This window comes from Diceros bicornis, chromosome X (assembly GCF_020826845.1).
Source record: "Diceros bicornis minor isolate mBicDic1 chromosome X, mDicBic1.mat.cur, whole genome shotgun sequence".
In the NCBI taxonomy this organism is placed as follows: domain Eukaryota; kingdom Metazoa; phylum Chordata; class Mammalia; order Perissodactyla; family Rhinocerotidae; genus Diceros; species Diceros bicornis.
In genome coordinates, this window is record NC_080781.1 from 47,830,686 (window position 1) to 47,852,805 (window position 22,120).

Below are 22,120 nucleotides of genomic sequence, written 5' to 3' on the forward strand. Positions count from 1 at the left end.
TGAGATGGGAGCACACGCTGGGCCCTAAAAGACATCTCCTAAATAAAACCACTTTTCCAAGATCTGGAAATGGAGCTGAATTACATAATTCATAGAAATAAGAACAGAGAAGTAGGCAAAATGAGGAGACAAAAGAATATGTTCCAAAAAACAGAACAGGACAAATCCTCAGAAAAAGAACTAAACAACACAAAGATAAACAATCTACCTGATCAAGAGTACAAATTAATGGTCATAATGATGCTCACTGACCTTGGGAAAAGAGTAGATGAACACAGTGAGAACTTCAACAAAGAGATAGAAAATATTAAAAAGAACCAGATCAAAGCTGAAGAATACAATAATGGAAATGAAAAATTCATTAGAGGGAATCAACAGCAGAGTACATGACACAGAAGAACGGACCCGTGGTCTGGATGACAGAGTACAGGAAATCACCCAAGCTGAACAGAAAAAAGAATTAAAAAGAATGAGGACTGTTTAAGGGACCTCTGAGACAGGACCAAACATACTAATGTTTGCATTACAGGTATCCCAGAAGGAGAAGAGAGACAAAGGGGCAAAGAAGATATTTGAAGAAATAATAGCTGAACACTTCCTTAACCTGTGAAAGGAAACAGACATCTAGGTACAAGAAGCACAGAGAGCATCAAAAAAGATAAACTGAAAGAGGTTGACACCAAGATACTTTATAATTAAAATGAAAAGAATTAAAGACAAAGAGAGAATTTTTTTTTCTGGTGAGGAAGATTGGCCCTGACCTAACACCTGTTGCCATTCTTCCTCTTTTGCTTGAGGAAGAGTGGCCCTGAGCTAACATCTGTGCCCATCTTCCTCTATTTTGTATGTGGGACTCCAGCACAGCATGGCTTGATGAGCAGGATAGGTCTGTGCCCAGGATCTGAACTTGGAATCTGGGCCAGCAAAGTGAAGCGTGCTGAACTTAACCACTACGCCACCAGGCTGGCCCGAATGAATCTTAAAAGCTCCAAGAGAAAAGCAACAAGGTACATACAAGGGAAACCACACAGTGCTATCAGATAACTTTTCAGTAGAAACCTTACAGGCTAGAAGGGAGTGGCACAATATATTCAAAGTGCCGAAGGGAAAAAAACCTACAGCCAAGAATACTCTACCTGGCAAGGTTATCATTCAGAATGGAAGGATAAATAAAAAGTATGCCAGACAAGCAAAATCTAAAGTAATTCATCACCACTAAAATGGCCTTACGAGAAATGTTAAAGGGACTTCATTAAGGGAAAAGAAAAGACCACGAATAGAAATAAGAAAATTATCAAATAAAAAACATCACTGGTAAAGGCAAATATATACTATAAGTAGTGGATCAACCACTTATAAAGCTAGCATGGAAGTCAAAATACACAAGTACTAAAATCATCTAGTCTACGAAAAGTTTACAGGATATACAAAATTAAAAGAGGTAAAATACGACGTCAAAAACAAAACGGGGGCGGGGGGAGTAAAAGTGTAGGGCTTTTAGTATGAGGTTAAACTTGAGGGACCATGAAATTAATACATATTGCTATATAAATAGGTTATTACATATAATCCTCATGGAAACCACAAAACAAAACCTACAATAAATACCAAAAAACATAAAGAGAAAGGAACCCAAACATAACACTAAAGATAGTCATCAAATAACAGGGGAAGAGAGCAGGAGAAGAAAGTAAGAGAGAAGAACTACTAAAACATGCAGAAAAGAAGTAACAAAATGGCATTAGGTACACACCTACAATAATTACTTTAAATGTAAATGGACTAAATGCTCCATTCAAAAGATATAGGGTGCCCGAATGGATTAAAATAAACAAGACCTGGGGGCTGGCCTGGTGGCATAGTGGTTAAGTTCGTGCACTCTGCTTCAGCAGCCCGGGGTTCACAGGTTCGGATCCCGGGCACGGACCTACACAGTGCTCGTCAAGACACACTTTGGTGGTGTCCCACATACAAAATAGAGGAAGGCTGGCAGAGATGTTAGCTCAGGGCCAATCTTCCTCATCAAAAAAAAAAAAAAGACCCATATTTATGTTGCATACAAGAGACACACTTCACACCTAAAGGCACTCACAAACTGAAAGTGAAGGGATTGAAAAAGACATACCATGCTAATGGAAACAAAAAGAATGCTGAGGTAGCAATACATATATCAGACAAAAGATACTTTAAAACAAAAAATGTAACAAGAGACAAAGAAGGGAATTACATAATGATAAAAGGACCAATCCAACAAGAGGCTATAAAACTTGTAAATATCTATGCATCCAACATAGGAGCATCTAAACAGATAAAGCAAATAATAACTGACATTAAAGAAACTGACAGTAACATGATAATAGTAGAGAATTTAACACATCACTCACATCAATGGAGAGACCATCCAGATAGAAGATCAATAAGAAATCATAGGCCTTAAATGACACATTAGACCAGATGGACTTAATAGATATATACAGAACCTTCCATGAAAACACTGCAGAATACATATTGTTTTCAAATGGACATGGAACATTCTCCAGGATAGATCACATATTAGGCCACAAAACAAGTCTCAATAAATTTAAGAAGATTGAAATGATATCAAGCATCATTTCTGACCACAACAGTATGAAACCAGAAAGCAACTACAAAAAGAAAACTTGAAAAGTAACAAATGTAAGAGATTAAACACAATGCTGCTAAACAACTACTGGGTGAATGAAGAAATCAAAGGAGGAATAAAAAACTACCTGGAGACCAATGAAAATGAAAATACAAAATACCAAAACTTATGGGATGCAACAAAAACAGTACTAAGAGGAAAGATGATAGCAATACACTCAAAAAACAAGAAAGATCTCAAATAAACAATCTAATATTACAACTAAAGGAACTAGAAAAAGAAGAACAAATTAAGCCAAAAATCAGTAGAAGGAAAGAAATAATAAAAATTAGAATGGAAATAAATAAAATAGAGACAAAATAAAAACAACAGAAAACATTAATGAAACTAAGAGCTGGATCATTGTAAAGATAAACAAAATTGGCAAACCATTAGCTAGACACATTAAGAAAAAAAAAGAGAGGAGTAAATAGGAGGGAAGTCAAGATGGCGGCATAGGCAGACTCTGAACTCAACTCCTCCCACGGACACAGCCAATTTGCAACTACTCGTGGAAAAATTACCCATGAGACAGAACTAAAACTGGATAAGAGGAACTCCTGCAACAACGGACAATCCTAATTGAGGTGGAAGAGGCAGAAACTCCCTTCTGGAGAGAAAAATGCCACCTTCACAAGCCGCAGCACCTCACGGCCACCCAGGAGCAGCGCACAGGTACGCAGCCCTCCTTGAAGGCTTGCGGCCCTGATCCGGGGAGCACCCCCGCTGGGGGCATTTTGTGGACCCAGTGCAATCAAGGTGAGTGGCATAATATCTGACTTTGCCTGCTACTAAAACATTGGGGAGTACCCCCAGAAAAGCTGGTTCAAAAAGAAATTAAAACTTGCTCTTAAAGAGCCCACACACAAACTCACCCATTTCAGAAAGCAACCTAAAATCACCAGAAAGAAAGGTGACAGTGCTTTGGTGTAAAGAGACTCACGTAATAGGCCCTGAGTGCATCTCAGTGAGGGGTGAGACCTCTCCAGGGACTGCGACAGTGGCGGCGGCCATTGTTGGGGCCCGGTGTGGGCATGCTAACACAGACGCCATTGGAGTTCTCCCTGGAGCATGCTAGCCAAGGTCTGCCCCACCTACTAGAGCAGTGATTTAATCCAGCTCAGCCAGGGCAGGCAGCCCACACTAGAGACTGGCCCCACCCAACAACAAGTCCTCAGGCAACTTGTGGGCCTGCATAGATTCGTGAATGAATTCTCTGCTGCCTGGCAACTGAGCAGAATTCAGCGGGGCAGGACATACACAAGGAGCGGGTGGAGACTGTGGGGTGGTGGTGGAGTGTGTGGGGCTCCCGCCGTGGAGAGACTGGGTCCACTTTGGGAGGTAGGGGCACGCACACGGGGCAGGACTGTGTTGACTGCGTGTGTGGACCTGTGGGCAGCAGGGCTTGTCAGCTGCAGAAGACTTGTGCTTCTCAAAGACCCACATAGGGGCTTTGCCCCACCTTCCAAACCCTTAAACAATTGAGTGCTCCTGTGCCTGAGGCCAGCCCCACAAATCCGCAATCCTCAGAGAGCTGACAAGAGACCTAAAGGTTGGAGGCTTATAACAATTGTAAGGCCGTGAGGCTAACAAGCTGCCACCTTGGGGGCCTACTCACTTAAAAGAAATACTGCAACACAAATCTGGTATTAGAACTTGTAGCCAACTGTGCTGGGGCTCCCCACACGTGATAAAGAGACTGAAGGGACCACAACAACTACAAGAAGCTGAGCATTACAACAGCTGGCCAGGAGCATAACTTGGCCTCCCTGGGCCCCTACAGGGAGAGCAAAAAGGCCACAACAGAAGGACACATGTAGCTCACATAGGGGTCACCCCTGGAACATTGAGGACTGAGGGAAGCACACGGGAGGCCTCCTAAGCCATCACTTACATAAGGTCAACTATGCAAGAACAGGAGACATAGCTGACCTACCTAATACGTAGACACAAGCACAGGGAAAGAGGCAAAATGAGGAGGCAAAGGAATACATTCCAAGTAAGGGAACAGGACAAAACCCGAGAAAAGGAACTAAGTGAAACAGAAATGAGCAACCTACCCGACAGAGAGTTCAAACAAAGAGTGTTAAGGATGCTCACTGATGTGGGGAGAAGAATAGATGAACTCAGTGAGAATGTCAACAAAGAAATGGAAGATATAAAAAAGAACAAATCAGAAATGAAGAATACAATACTGGAAATGAAAAATTCACTAGAGGGACTCAAAAGCAGAGTAGAGGATACAGAAGAATGGATCTGCGAGCTAGACGAAAGACTAGAAGAAATTACCCAAGCTGAACAGGTAAAAGAGAAAAGAATTAAAAAGAGTGAGGACAGTCTAAGGGACCTCTGGGACAACATCAAGCGCACTAACATCCGTGTTATAGGTGTCCCGGAAGGAGAAGAGAGAGACAAAGGGGCAAAGAATCTACTTCAAGAAATAATAGATGAAAACTTCCCTAACCTAAGGAAGGAAACAGATATCCAGGTACAGGTATCACAGAGAGCCCCAAACAAGATAAACCCAAAGAGGCCCACACCAAGACACATCATAATCAAAATGTCCAGAATTAAAGATAAAGAGAGAATCCTAAAAGCCGCAAGAGAATGTCAAGTTACATACAAAGGAAACCCCATAAGGCTATCAGCTGACTTCTCAGCAGAAACCTTACAGGCTAGAAGAGAGTGGCATGATATATTTAAAGTGCTAAAAGGAAAAAACTTACAGCCAAGAATACTCTACCCAGCAAGGTTATCATTCAAAATGGAAGGAGAGATCAAAAATTTCCCAGACAAGCAAAAATTAAAGGAGTTTGTCACCAAGAAACCAGTGCTACAAGAAATGTTAAAGGGACTGATTTAAGGGGAAAAGAGAAGACCACAAATAGGAAAAATTATCTATTTCCATGATAAGAACATAATGGTTACAAATGCACAAAAAGAAGTTAGATATGATATCAAAAACATAAAAGGAGGGAGGAGGGGAGTTAAAGAGTAGAGCTTTCAGACAGAGGTCAAACTGGAGAGACCATAAATTCTGTATAGAAGAAGAAAGGAACAGAAAAGGAGTACTAAAACACTGAGAAAAAAAAAGTTAAAAAATGGCAGTAAGTACATACTTATAAATAGCTACTTTAAACGTCAATGGACTAAATGCTCCAATTAAAAGGCATAGGGTGGCTGAATGGATAAAAAAACAAGACCCATATATCTGCTGCATACAAGAGACACACTTCAGACCTAAAGACACTCACAAACTGAAAGTGAAGGGATGGAAAAAGATACTCCACGCAAATGGCAATGAAAAGAAAGCTGGGGTAGCAGTACTCATATCAGACAAAATAGACTTTAAAACAAAAACTGTAAAAAGAGACAAAGAAGGGCATTACATAATGATCAAGGGAACAATCCAACAAGAGGATATAACACTTGTAAATATCTACGCAACCAATGTAGGTGTTCCTAAATATATAAAGCAATTATTAACAGACATAAAAACAGAAATAGACAGTAACACAATAATAGTAGGGGATTTTAACACTCCACTTACACCAACGGATAGCTCATCCAAACAGAAGATTAATAATGAAACATTGGCCTTAAATGACACACTAGAACAGATGGACCTAGTAGATGTATACAGAGCATTCCATCCAAAAACCGAAGAATACATGTTCTTTTCAAATGCACATGGAACATTCTCCAGGAATGATCACATATTAGGCCACAAAACAAGTCTCCATAAATTTAAGAAGATTGAAATAATACCGAGCATCTTTTCTGACCACAACGGTATGAAACTAGAAATCAATTATAGGAAGAAAATCAGAAAAGCCACAAATACGTGGAGATTAAACAAAATGCTAATGACAATGACTGGGTCAATGAAGAAATCAAAGAAGGAATCAAAAAATACCTGGAGACAAATGAATATGAAAATACAACATGCCACAATTTATGGGATACAGCAAAAGCGGTTCTAAGAGGGATGTTTATAGCAATACAGGCCTATCTCAACAAACAAGAAAAATCTGAAATAAACAATCTAACAATGCACCTAGAGGAACAGGAAAAAGAAGAACAAACAAAGCTCAAAATCAGTAGAAGAAGGGAAATAATAAAAATCAGAGCAGAAATAAATGACATAGAGACTAAAAAGACAATAGAAAAAAATTAATAAAACCAAGAGCTTGTTCTTTGAAAAGATAAAAAAAATTGACAGGGCCGGCCATGTGGTGTACTGGTTAAGTGCGTGCACTCCGATGCTGGTGGCCCAGGTTTGGATCCCGGGTACGCACCAACTTACCGCTTGTCAGGCCATGCTGTGGCAACATCCCATATAAAGCAGAGGAAGATAGGCACGGATGTTAGCCCAGGGCCAGTCTTCCTCAGCAAAAAGAGGAGGATTGGCATGGATGTTAGCTCAGGGCTGATCTTCCTCACAAAAAAACAAAAGAAAGAAAGAACAAACCTTTAGCAGGACTCATCAAGAAAAAAAGAGAAGGCACAAATAAGTAAAATCAGAAATGAGAGAGGAGAAATTACATCAGACACCTCAGAAATACAAAAGATTATAAGAGAATACTATGAAAAGCTATATGCCAACCAATTAGACGATCTGGAAGAAATGGATAAATTCTTATATTCATACAACCTTCCAAAACTGGATCAAGAAGAAATAGACAATTTGAATTGGCCAATCACCAGTAAGGAGATCGAAACCATAATCAAAAACCTCCCCAAAAATAAAAGTACAGGACCAGACGGCTTCTCTGGTGAATTCTACCAAACATTCAAAGAAGACTTAATACCTATCCTTCTCAAACTTTTCCATAAAATTTAGGAGGGGAGGAAGCTCCCTAACTCATTCTACGAAGCCAACATTACCCTGAACCAAAACCAGACAAGGACAACACAAAAAAAGAAAACTACAGGCCAATATCACTGATGAACATCGATGCAAAAATCCTCAACAAAATACTACCAATCGCATACAACAATACGTCAAAAAGATTATACACCATTATCAAGTGGGATTTATTCCAGGTATGCAGGGATGGTTTAACACTCGCAAATCAATCAACGTGATACACCACGTTAATAAAATGAAGAATAAAAATCACATGATCATCTCAATAGATGCAGAGAAAGCATTTGACAAGATAGAGCATCCATTTATGAGAAAAAGTCTGAACAAAATGGATACAGAAGGAAAGTACCTCAACATAATAAAGACCATATATGAGAAACCCACAGCTAATATCATCCTCAATGGTGAAAAACTGAAAGCTGTCCCTCTAAGAACAGGAACCAGACAAGGATGCCCACTCTCATCACTCCTATTTAACGTAGTACTAGAAGTCCTAGCCAGAGAAATCAGGGAAGAGAAAGAAATAAATGGGATCCCAATTGGAAAGGAAGAAGTGAAACTGTCACTATTTGCAGATGACATTATTTTATATATAGAAAACCCTAAAGAATCCACCAGAAAACTTCTAGAAGTAATAAAGGAATATGGTAAAGTTGCAGGATACAAAATCAACATACAAAAATCAGTTGCATTTCTGTACACTAACAACGAAGTAGCAGAAAGAGAAATTAAGAATACCATCCCATTTACAATTGCAACAAAAAGAATAAAATACCTAGGAATAAACTTAACCAAAGAGGTGAAAGATCTGTACACCGAAAACTATAAAACATTTCTGAAAGAAATTGAAGAAGACACAAAAAAATGGAAAGATATTCCATGCTCTTGGATTGGAAGAATTAACATAGTTAAGATGTCCATACTTCCTAAAGCCATCTATAGATTCAATGCAATCCCTATCAAAGTTCCAACAACATTTTTCACAGAAATAGAACAAAGAATCCTAAAATTTATATGGAACAACAAAAGACCCCGAATAGCTAAAGGAATCCTGAGAAAAAAGAACAAAGCTGGAGGTATCACACTCCCTGATTTCAAAATATACTACAAAGCTATAGTAACCAAAACAGCATGGTACTGGCACAAAAACAGACACACAGATCAATGGAATAGAATCGAAAGCCCAGAAATAAACCCACACGTCTATGGACAGCTAATCTTTGACAAAAGAGCCAAGAACATCCAATGGGGAAAAGAAAGTCTCTTCAACAAATGGTGTTGGGAAAACTGGATAGCCACATGCAAAAAAATGAAAGTAGACCCTTACCTTACACCATACACAAAAATTAACTCCAAATGGATTAGAGACTTGAATGTAAGACCTGAAACTATGAAACTTCTAGAAGAAAACATAGGCAGTATGCTCTTCGACATCGGTCTTAGCAACATCTTTTCAAACACCACATCTGACCGGGCAAGAGAAACAATAGAAAAAATAAACAAATGGGACTACATCAAACTAAAAAGCTTCTGCACAGCAAAGGAAACCATCAACAAAACGAAAAGACAACCTAACAATTGGGAGAAGATATTTGCAAACCATACATCTGATAAGGGCTTAATCTCCAAAATATATAAAGAACTCATGCATCTCAACAACAAGAAAACTAACAACCCAATTAAAAAATGGGCAAAAGATCTGAACAGACATTTCTCCAAAGAAGATATACAGATGGCCAACAGACACATGAAAAGATGTTCAAAATCACTAACTATCAGGGAAATGCAAATCAAAACTACAATGAGATATCACCTCACGCCTGTCAGAGTGGCTATAATTGCTCCGGCCCGGTGGCTTAGCGGTTAAGTGCGCACACTGCACTACTGGCGGCCCGGGTTTGGATCCCGGGTGCGCACAGACGCATTGCTTCTCCAGCCATTCTGAGGCCACGTCCCACATACAGCAACTAGAAGGATGCGCAACTACCACATACAGCTATCTACTGGGGCTTTGGGGAAAAAAAGGAGGAGGATTGGCAATAGATGTTAGCTGAGAGCTGGCCTTCTTCAGCAAAAAGAGGAGGATTAGCACAGATGTTAGTTCAAGGCTGATCTCCCTCACACACACAAAAAAAGAATGGCTATAATTAACAAGACAGGAAACAACAAGTGTTGGAGAGGATGTGGAGAGAAGGGAACTCTCATACACTGCTGGTGGGAGTGCAAACTGGTGCAGCCACTGTGGAAAATAGTATGGAGATGCCTCAAAAAATTAAGGATAGAACTACCATATGATCCAGCTATTCCACTGCTGGGTATTTATCCAAAGAACTTGAAAACACCAATGCGTAAACATATATGCACCCCTGTGTTCATTGCAGCGTTCTTCACAATAGCCAAGACTTGGAAGCAACCTAAGTGCCCATCAAGGGACGAATGGATAAAGAAGATGTGGTATATATACACAATGGAATACTACTCAGCCATAAGAAACGATGAAATCCAGCCATTTGTGACAACATGGATGGACATTGAGGGTATTATGCAAAGCGAAAGAAGTCAGAGGGAGAAGGTCACATACCGTATGATCTCACTCATTAAGTAGTAGACAATAACAAGAACAAACAGACACATAGAGACAGAGATTGGATTGGTGGTTACCAGAGGGGAAGGGGGGAAGGAGGAGGGTGAAAGTGATAATTTGGCACATGTGTGTGGTGATGGGTTGTAATTAGTATTTGGGTGGTGAACATGATGTAATCTATGCAGAAATAGAATTATAATGATGTACACCTGAAATTTATACAATGTTATAAACCAATGTTACTGCAATAAACAAAAAATTTAAAAAAAATGACAAAAGAAAGATATATTCAGTTGATAGACCATAAAGCCATTAAAATTATAGATACTATAACACATGTAAAAATATTTTTTATAATACTAACTGAAAAAAGGATACAAAATTGTATGTGTCTTACAATTATAACTATATTAAATATATATGGAGTATGAACAACAACAAAAAAGATTCAGCATACATTTATGATAAAAAGCTCTCAATAAAATGGGTACAGAAGGAAAGAACCTCAACAAAATAAAGGCCATATATGACAAACCCACAGCTAACATCATATTCAATCATGAAAAACTGAAAACTATCCCTCTAAGAACAGGAACAAGAAGGGATGCCCACTTTTGCCAATCATATTCAACATAGTAGTGGAAGACCTAGCCAGAGAAATTAGGCAACAAAACTAAATAAAAGAGATCCAAATAGGAAACGAAGAAGTGAAACTCACTATTTGGGGATGACATGATTCTATATATAGAAAAACCTAGAGTATCTAAGAAAAAACCATTGGAAAGCATAAATGAATACAGCAATGTTGCAGGGTACAAAGTCAACATAAAAAATCAGTTACATTTCTATACACTAATAACAAACTAGCAGAAAGAGAAATCAAGAATAGAATCCCATTTACAATCACAAGCAAAAAAATAAAATACCTAGCAACAATTTGAACTAGGGAGGTAAAAGACCTGTACACTGAAAACTATAAAACATTGTTGAAAGAAATTGAAGACACAAAGAAATGGAAAGATATCCTGTGCTCATGGATTGGAAGAATTAACACAGTTAAAATGTCCATACTACTTAAAGCAATTTAGTGATTCAGTGCAATCCCTAGCACAGTTCCAACAACAGTTTTCACAGAAATAGAACAAAGAATCCTAAAATGTATTTGGAACAACAAAAGGCTCTAAAAAGCCAAAGCATTCCTAAGAAAAAGGAACAAAGCTGGAGGCATCACATTCCCTGATTTCAAAGTATACTACAAAGCTATAGTAATCAAAACAGCATGGTACTGGCACAAAAACAGACAGACAGATCAATGGAAGAGAGCTGAGAGTCCAGAAACAAACCCATACACTTATGAACAGCTAATTTTTGACAAAGGAGCCAAGAATATACAATGGAGAAAGGAAGGCCTCTTTAATAAATGGTGCTGGGAAAACTGGACAGTAATATGCAAAGGAATAAAAATAGACCACTATCTTACACTATACACAAAAATTAACTCAAATTGATCAAAGACTTGAATGTAAGGCCTACAACCATAAAAGTCCTAGAAGAAAACATAGGCAGTATGCTCTTTGTCATCGGTCCTAGCAGTATCTTTTGGACTATGTCTCCTCAGGAAAGGGAAACAAAAGAAAAAAATGAAAAAATGGGACTATATCAAACTAAAAAGCTTCTGCATGGCAAAAGAAACTATCAGTGAAACAAAAAGACAACCTTCTGATTGGGAGAAGATATTTTTAAATCATATATCTGATAAGTGGTTAATACCCAAAATATATAAAGAACTCAACAAGAAATCAAACAACCCAATTGAAAAATGGGCAGAGGATCTGAACATTTTTCCAAAGAAGGTATATAGATGTCCAACAGGCACATGAAAAGTTGTTCAATATCACTAATTGTTACGGAAATGCGTATCAAAACCACATGAGATATCACCTCACACCCATCAGAATGGCTTTTATTAAAAAGACAAGAGCCGGGCCGGTGGCCTAGTGGTTAAGTTTGGCGCATTCTGCTTTGGTGACCTCAGTTCAGTTCCCAGGCATGGACCTACCCCACTTGTCAGCGGTCATGCTATGGTGGCAATCCACATACAAAATAGAAGATTGGCAACAGGGCAAATCTTCCTCATCAAAAAAATAAACAAAAAAACAAAGACAAGAAACAACAAGTATTGGGGAGGATGTGGAGAAAAGGGAACCCTCCTACACTGTTGGTGGGATTGTAAATTGGTGCCGCCACTATGGAAAACAGTATGGAGATTCCTCAAAAAATTAAAAATAGAACTACCATATGATCCAGCTATTCCACTTCTGGGTATTTATCCAAAGAACACAAAAACAGTAATTCAAAAAGATATATGCACTCCTATGTTCATTGCAGCATTATTCACAATAGCCAAGACTTGGAAACCACCTAAGTGCCCATCAACAGATGAATGGATAAACAAGGTGGAATCCATAAACATTATGGAATACTACTCAGCCATAGAAAGATGAAATCTTGCCATTTGCTTCAACATGGATAGACCTTGAGGGTATTATCTTAAGTGAAATAAGTCAGATGGAAGAAGCCAAATACCGTATGATTTCACTCACATGTAGAAGATAAAACAAGAACAACAGGCAAACACATAGATACAGGGAATATATTGGTGGTTACCAGAGAGCAATGGGGTGGGGAGAGGGCAAAAGGGGTAAAAGAGCACATGCATATGGTGGGATGGCAACTAGACTTTAGGTGGTGAACACAGTGCAATCTATACAGAAGTTGAAATATAATGATGTATAATTGAAGCTGATATAATGTTTTAAACCAATGTTACTGTAATAATAAATAAATAAATAAATAAATAAATAAATAAATAAATAAATAAATAAATAAGAAAGGACAGGAACCAGGTCAGCTGGTACAAGAGAAGAATGAATTTATGGATTTTCTCTCCAGCTTTAAAGTAACTTTCCCCTCTGGGCCAGGGATCTCCCCCTGGAATAAGCTATTATGGCCAATAGGGAAGGTTCACATAGCACAGACACCAGACGTAGCCCTGTAATCTACAGTTTCGAACCATTTCCAAAGAACGTAAATCCTTATTAATTGGACATCCACTCCATCCTATGTGGTATGTACTAAAATCTAATATCAAGAGGAATGAGATTAAAGGAATGTGTTTACTTTCCCCAGAAAATTAATATTCCAAGAATTTTCCTGTCATAAGAACTTTCTGACATCAGTGAACTGACCAAAGGAAACTGACAGAGAATTTCTGAGATAGAAGGAGCCATTGGCAACCATTAATTCAACCTTCTCCTTGTATGAGGAGAAATATGGGGTCTTTGCATGCAGTCTTACCTGTAGTCACATAGCAAATAAGTGGTAGTATTGGGTCTAAAGGAAACTTCTGACCTTTAATACTGTGGACCCTTTCTCTGTCTATGCTCCACAGTGTATAGCACTGTGCTCAGAACATAAACATGGTATCTTTTAAACTTCCCCATGGTATCATGCTCAGGTATAGGCAGCGACCTAGCAAGAGGTATCCGTCATCCGTGGCCCGAAGTCCAGAGAATTGGGCTTAGCTGAGTAGCTTCTATGAGTAGGCAGATAGCTAAGGTTCGGACACACCATGGATAAGCAATCAAGGACATGTCAATGATAGCTTAAGACAGGCCTAAAAGACAGGATTCTTGTCCTCCTGAGTTTTCTCTTCTTGAGGCTAAACATCCATAGGTCCTTCCACTGGAAAAGGGAAGTGGCTGCCTCATATGACCTTGTATCAAGGTCATAGCTTACAGAATTGCTCAAATAATCCTTCTTGTTTTATGTAACAAATGCCCCTAATTTCAGCTGCTTCCCTTCATCTTTAACCAGTTAACAGCCAGCAAACTGGGATGTCTGCTCTTCCCAATACCATGACTGACTATAAGGTTAATTGAGGAAACATAGTGTAGTGGGAAAGTATGCATATCTGGAGCCACACTACCGGGGTTCAAATACCATTTCCTAGGGGTGTGTTTTTTAGCAAGTCATTCTATCTCCCTGGGCTTTTGTTTTCTCACCTGTAAAATGAGAATAATAATAATAATAATAATATCTACTTCATAGGGAGGTTATGGGAATCAAATGAGTTAATACATCCTTAAGGTCATGAGAGAGCGTATGTAGATAATCTGACTCCAAAGTAAGAAAGACATCTAGAGACAAAGATTCTATTAATTCAGATGAGCCAGGCCCTCAAGAACTATACTCCCTAGCACTGACTTGACAAAACCAAGAACTTAAGTCAACCACCAGCAATCAACTGCAAACCCTAAAAGGCAACCCAAAAGCTACTAGGTCACTGTTCCAACTACCATTGCCAACTCAGCCCAGAGGCAAGGTATCCAGATGGATGTTCTAAGGGAGAATAGATGGGGCAAATTGTTTATAACAGATGCGTCTCTCTTTGCTGCCTTCTTTTTTGATTTGTTTGTTGTTTAAAAACAGATAACACTCAGATAGATCCTAGAAGATATCACCTTCAATTGTTCTTTCAACAAACATTAATTGAGCCCCTACTATATATGGCAGCCACTGTTCAGTATGCTGAGGATAGAGCAGAGAAGAAAATAGATGAAGTCCCTGATCTTACTGAGCTTATACTCTAGTGGGAGAGACACTTCACCATGGAAGCAAACATACATTTAAGATTGTTTCAGATTGTGACCAGTATCTTGATAAAAATAAAATGGGATAAAGTCACAGAGAGTGCCTGGGCCACAGGGAGTTACTTTAATCTGGATGGTCAGGGAAAGTTTCCCTAAAATCTGAAGGGTATTGGAGCCCACCAGGGGTAGAACAAGACAGAAAGAAAAGGAAGTGAAAAGTCCCTGAGGTCAGACAGATCTTTGCATATTGGAATAAAAAGGAGATCATGGCTACAGGAGAGTGAACAATGTTTTTATAAATCAAGTCAAAGATGTAGGCAAAGGCTGGATCTAGAGATGGTGGTGGCTGGGGCCAGGGTGGTATTAGTGGAGATAGTGAGAAGTGGTCAGATTCTGGACATATTTTTAAGACAACACCAATAGGTTTCTTGATGAATTGGACATGAAGTATGAGACAAAAAGAGGAGTCAAGGAGTTTCTGCCTGAGCAAGCAGATGTTGCCATTAACTGGAATGGAGAATGGCATTAAATATAGTTTCTGATGTGTCATTCTGGAGTTTTACTAGTACTTGTGGATGGGACCTCAGGGCCCTTCTCTGACTTTCAGCTGCCTAGTTATGAAGTGGGGCAGTGGTGTTTTTGGATGAGTTAGAGGCATGAAGCACATTTCTGGGAATCCCTGCCCTCTCTCCCCCCGTTCTAGTCAGAAACCTGAAGACTTACACAGATGAGAAATAGAGAAGACTGAGCATACGGCGTCAGGCAGAGGGGAGAGGCCTCAGGGATAGGAGATTGGCTGTAGCCACTTCAGTCCAGAAACTGTATGGGAGTGGGTGGCGCCAAGGAGGGCGCTGCAGGAACTCTCTTGACTATCTGGCAGCCTAGGGAACCACTTTTTACCAGAAACAGAGTAAAGAAAAGAGACAGGGTGGGGTATGGCATTCCCTGGCCTGCCCAGAAGGAGTTTGGGTGGAGCTTACTGTGCAAGCTTCGGGGTAGAGGGGGAGGGGAGGCTGCCACTACCAACTAACCTCAGCTTCCCAAACTCAGCAGAAAGGTTGGAGGCATTGTTGGAAAGGCCAGGAGCCCAGTCATTCTGTCTGCCCGCCAAAGAAGGACAAAACCCCAAGTTATGCGGTGCAGATTTAAAGGGGCTGGTAATGGACAGAATGTTTAGCAGTGGATGGGGTGGAGCCGCAGGGTGGGGTCTGGGACAGGCAGCTGGGAGAAACCACAAGGAAGAAAAAAGAAAACCATTGCCCCAAATATCGCTAATGCCAGGTGGGGGAAGCTAACCAGAAAGGGAGAGAAAGGAGGGTTTTAGAGCTCACCTCCACTCCCACTCCCAGTCAACTTTCTAAAACCTTTATGTCTCCTTTTGAGGTAATTAAAATCGAGTAGACACTGGCCCTAGTCGGTGCCCACTGTCCCTAACTCTCCATTTAACTAGGTTTGTAGTAGGAGGAAGTGAGGACCCCTGGTCCACCAGCTCAACCCCGGCCCCGGCCCCGCCCCGTTGGCCCTGGCCCAGGGCTGAGAGGAGAGGATGCCTTCGGAGGCACAGAATACGAAAGTAAGTCCCTTTCATTTCTCCTACCCACCCCCTCCCCTTCTTTTTGCCACCCTCCCTTGGGTCCCTGCTGGGCAGCAAAGGAACCACCTTACAGAAGGAGACTTTCAAGGAGGATCACGGAGGGTGGATTAGGGTGGGGTGGGATAATGAGGGGAGGGGAGGGGAGGAGGGGTGGTGCTTTAGAGCCTAAAGGAGCTACCACCCGGGGGTTAGGCGTGCTTAGAACTTGATGTTGTGTGGTTAGAGCCTTGATTTCCCCTCCTGTCTTTAGAACCAAGACTTACCCCCTGTAGGCGTCCTTTCTTTTTGTCACACTCCAGCATTCCTATCAGGTTGCTTAAAGCCTCTAACTGTGAGCTAGGAGGGCTCCATCTTGCTTGGCTTCTTAAAGGGGCGGTGCACTAGTTCAACTGAGGGAAATCTGTACTGGAAATTCAATTTCGAGAAGGATGGCAGTGACTCGCCTTGCTAAGAGACTACGTGTGTTGGGGAAATTTGTGTGGAGAGGACAGTTTTTTTCTCCCTCATACCAGCCTCTATACTTGATGCTAACATCCAGTTGATTCTCAGAAGGTGTACCCTGGGCAATGTTGCCAAATTGCACAGTGGTTAACTGCAGAGTTAATTGGCTCTGCAGTTTTAGCTGAAGGGGAAAATTTGTTTCCTGAGAGGTGCCATGGCAGTGCAGATGACTTGAAAACATTCATTCTACAAATATTTATTGAATCCCAGATTCATTGCCTGTAGCTGGTCCTACTGCTGAGTGGTGTCTGTAATATGTCAAGACCATGTTGAGAGGCGTCACTGACTCCTTTCTGAAGAGACTGGTGGGCAAGGTTTTTTCCTAGAATATGGAGATGAATGTTGAATTTGATTCTGACATTTACCAAGCATCTGTCATATTAGAGGTACAATGGTTCCCGTTTATTGTCTTTTTTTTAGTACCAGGCATCCATATGCCTAAGCCCAAGTGACTGAGAGCTTCAGCTCGAAGAGATAGGAACTCGAGTCAAAATAGCATACAAAGAGAGAGGGGCAGGATGCTTCAAAGGGAAAGTTAAGGCCACCTTGGCTGGTCTGTCATTCCCACGTCCATGTCCAGTTAGGAAGATTGTGTTGGGGAAGAGGGCTTCACCAGCTATCTTCTCTGGTAAAAAATAAAAAAACAAAAACACAACTACAAAAAAAAACTGGTGTGGTGGAGACTTGTTAGAAGGCCTCATACAGACCAGTGACATCTCTTCCATGTTTGTCTCTCTCATGTTTCTGCCTAGGGAGGGTGGAAAGACTAGGTGGAGCCTAATGATATCTCACAAGTCAAAGAGATGGAAACGTGTTGTTTCAGGTTTTAGGGCTAGTATTTCACTTTGAAAGTTACTCTTGGTCAGTGTAATGCCACAGCTCCCAGTGCTCTGCAGTTTACCAGTTCAGCTGTCTCTGGTATTAAATTCAAGGCACAGAGCCTCTCCCCTCTTTAATGTGCTGGGTTTCATTGCATCCTCAGTGCCAACTCCTATCAAGAGCATGAGTCAGTTTTAGGTTCTGAGGCAACATTTAACTAAAGCATCTTTCTCCATCCCCTCTCTCCTCAATTGGTTTTCCAAACCTCAAAATGACCTTATTTTGAATGGCCATATCATTCAGTCCACTGGATTCAGTTAAAGAATAAAGCCTCACTTAGGATTCTTTCTCTGGCCTATGGGCTCCTAAAAACAAAGGAAACATGAATTCAACTGGAACTCTTCTGGTTACTTTCATCAGTAGGAGTACAGTCTTGTCCCAGAGCCAACAGCTACTTGTACATGTCATATCCACTGAACTCTGCTATCCACCCCCTTACATGGAAGGTGGGGAAGGAATTATGTGCTGTTATTATTTCTTCAAATTGATTCTCTGTCCCTTTGTCTTGCTCTTCTCCTTCTGGGACACCTATAACACGGATGCTAGTGCACATGATGTTGTCCCAGAGGTCCCTTAGACTGTCCTCACTCTTTTTAATACTTTTTTATTTGCTCAGCTTGGGTGATTTCTTCTAGTCTTTCATCCAGCTTGCAGATCCATTCTTCTGTATCCTCTACTCTGCTTTTGAGTCCCTCTAGTGAATTTTTCATTTCCAGTATTGTATTCTTCATTTCTGATAGGTTCTTTTTTATATCTTCCATTTCTTTGTTGACATTCTCACTGAGTTCATCCATTCTTCTCTCAAGATCGGTGAGCATCCTTAACACTCTTTGTTTGAATTCTCTGTCAGGTAGGTTGCTCATTTCTGTTTTGCTTAGTTCTTTTTCTGGGGTTTTGTCCTGTTCCCTGACTTGGAACATATTCCTTTGCCTCCTCATTTTGCCTCTTGCCCTGTGCTTGTGTCTATGTATTAGGTAGGTCAGCTACGTCTCCTGCTCTCGGAGAGGTGACCTTATATAAACGATGCCTTAGGAGGCCTGGCAGTGTGCTTCCCTCTCCTCTCCAGTTGCAAATGTTTCAGGAGTGACCCCTGTGTGGGCTACGTGTGTCCGTCTGTTGTGGCAGGGTTGTTCTTCCTGTAAGTGCCCAGGGAGGCTGAGCTATGCCCCTGGCCAGCTGTTGTAATGTTCAGCTGCGTGTAGTTGTTGTGGACCCTTTGTTCTCTTAATCGGACGTGGGGTGTCCCAGCACAGTTGGCTGCAAGGTCTAATAGCACAATCCTGTTGCCATATTTCTATTAAATGAGCAGGCCCCCAGCGTGGCAGGTTGTTAGGCTCAGGGGCTTACAATTCCTATAAGCCTCCAGCTCTTAGGTCTCTTGTCAGCTCTCTGAGGATTGCAGCTGGGTGGGGCTGGCCTCAGGCAGGGGAGCACCCAATTGTTTCAGACTTTGGAAGGTGGGGCCAACCCCCTATGTCACTCTTTGAGAAGCACAAGTCTTCTGCAGCTGACAAGCCCCACCACCTACAGGTCCACACACACAGTCAACACAGTCCTGCCCCGTGTGTGAGCCCCGACCTCCTGAAGTGGACCCAGTCTCTCCACTGCACTCTCCACCTGCTCCTTGCACACACCCTGCCCTACAGAGGTGGACCCAGTCACCAGGCTGTGGCGAATCCAGGCAGCTCCCTTAGCAGGCCCACAAGTTGCCTGAGGGCTTGTTGTTGGGTGGGGCCAGTACCTAAAGTGGACTGCTTGCCCTGGCTGAGCTGGTTTAAATCAGTGTTCTAGTGGGTGGGGCAAACCCTGAGCTAGCTTGCCCCAGGGAGAACTCCAATGGCGTCTGTGTTAGCACGCCCACACCAGGTCACAACAATGGCCGCCACTAACGTCCCAGTCCCTGGAGAAGTCTCACCTCTCACCGAGATGCACTCAGAGCCTATCAGGTGAGTCTCTTTTCCCCAAAGGGCTCTGTACCTTTCTTTCTGGTGATTTTAGGTTGCTTTCTGAAACGGGTGAGTTTGTGTGTGGGCCCTTTAAGAGCCGGTTTTAGTTTCTTTGTGGACCAGATTTTCTCTGGGTACTCCCCAATGTTTTAGTAGCCAGCAAAGCCAGATATTATGCCACTCATCTCGATTGTGCTGGGTCCAAAGAATGCCTACAGTGGGGGCGCTCCCAGGCTCAGGCCCCACTCCTCCAGGGAGGGCTGTGTACCTTTGGGCTGCTCCCGGGCAGCCGTGAAGCACTGCAGCTTGTGAAAGTGGCATTTTTTTTTCTCCAGAAGGGAATTTCTGTCTCTTCCACCTTAATTAGGATTGTCGTTTGTGCAGGAGGTCCTCATATCCAGTTTTCAGTTCTCTCTCAGGGGTAATTTTTCCAAGAGTAGTTGTAAATTGGCTGTGTCCGTGGGAGTAGTTGAGTTCAGATTCTGCCTATGCCGCCATCTTGACTTCCTCCTTCCTATGTGCTGCTTCCATGGCCGGCCTCCTGTATTTGGTATGCATGGAACATGTGAGAGACTGCTGTGTTTCCATTTTAACATTTGATTGTCCCTTTGTGTTCATGTTGGTTTGTTTTTCTTTGGGAAAGTTTCTAGTTGCAGGATATGGGAACTAGGCAGTTCTTAGCTGTCATAAAATACCATTGCTGAAACATGGTTATTCCTTTTCTAGGACAATGAAAGGTTTGTGAACCCACTAACAAGTACTATAGGCAAGCAATAGAAATCCTTCTCCAAGGGCTTAAAGTGGCTTCCCTGGAGTAATTTAAATTGTTTGGTGTCATGTATTCTGCTTCCTGGGATTATAGAGAATTTTGTCTATGCAGAGGCAAAAGGGTTTCATGAGGAATAATTGCAGAAAGAACACTGCCGTCTCTCTCTGTGTTTTACTAGCAGTAGTTTTGACCCCTTGTTTCCCTTTTGGAATGCCTAGATCTGGTGAGCTAGGCTCTTCTTGCCTAGATTAAACAGCTTGCCCTTACATGTTCTTTGGTCTGAGCTCCTTCCTAGTTGTTGCTCAGCCTTCAAGGGTAGGGAGCTATGATAGACAATAGTATCAACACAAAAGTACATTGTGTTATGATATTCATTAATTCAACAAATAATGAGAATCCACTCTGCGCCATCACTGCACAAGACTCTAGGGATATATAGCAATAAACAAAACAAAGTCCCTGCCCTCTTGGAGATTATATTCTAATGAAGGTGTGTTGGTAGAGGGGAAAGACAATAAATAATAAGGTGTTTTTTGGGTGGGGATAAGGTAGGAGAAAGGATATAAGGTACTTGTGATTGGGGAGAGCTATTTGATATAGAGCAGTCAAGGAAAGCTTCTCCGATATGGTGATATTTAAGAATATATCTGAATGACCTGAGAGAGCCAGCCTTGTGAATGCCTGAGGGAAGAGTGTTCTAGACAGAGGAAATAGAATATGAAAAGGCTTGATGTATTCGAGGAATAGCAAGAAGGCCAATATCACTGGAGTGGAGAGGATGAGAGTAGTAGGACATGAGGTCAGAGAGACAGAGAGGGCCAGATCACATAGAGCCTTGTAAAGACTTTGGCTTTTATTCTGAGTGAGATAGGAAGCCATTTTTAAAGAAAATAATCAACAATTATTTTATGTAAATTTCTACTTTATTAAGGATGAATCTTCAATTGTTCATCTTAACACAATCAAGATGGTTTATGTTTTTATGCTTTGGGTAAGAAAAACTTAGCAAGCTTATTGCTGAATTCATGTCAACTAATACAATTTAATTTCATACTAACCATTGTTTTACAACATAATTATCTGAAAAAGGTTTCAAAACTGTTGAAACTACTTAAATACAAAAGTCTTTTCAGTGTACTTTAATAAAAAAAATCACAAAATATTTATTAGCCCTAGAAGAATGCTTAACCTTTTTAAGAAAACATCACAAGATTTTATAGCACTGTTTTACTCTATCATGTTGTGAAAATTATTCACTTGGAAACATTTTTTAACTTTCAGTCTTGTTGGCACACATGATTTCTTCTAAGCTATTCACTATCCTTCTCCCCAAGTCCTTCCCAGTGTGAAGTGTGTTTCACGTATCGTTTCATTTAATCCTCACAATAACCTTGTGAGGTAGACACTGTTATCATCTCCATTTTACAGATGAGGAAACTGAGGCACAGCAAAATAAAGTACGTTACCCAAGGTCACACAGCTAACAAGTAGAAGAGGACCCATTCTCTCATGCCTTCTGAGAAGTTGTTCCATCAGTTTCCTTCTCTCTAATCTTCTTCTTTTTCTTCTTTGGTTCTCCTACCTATCCAACCATCACCACCTAATATTGCTAACATTTATTGAAGACCTACTCTGTGCCAGGCACTCTATTGAACACTTTACA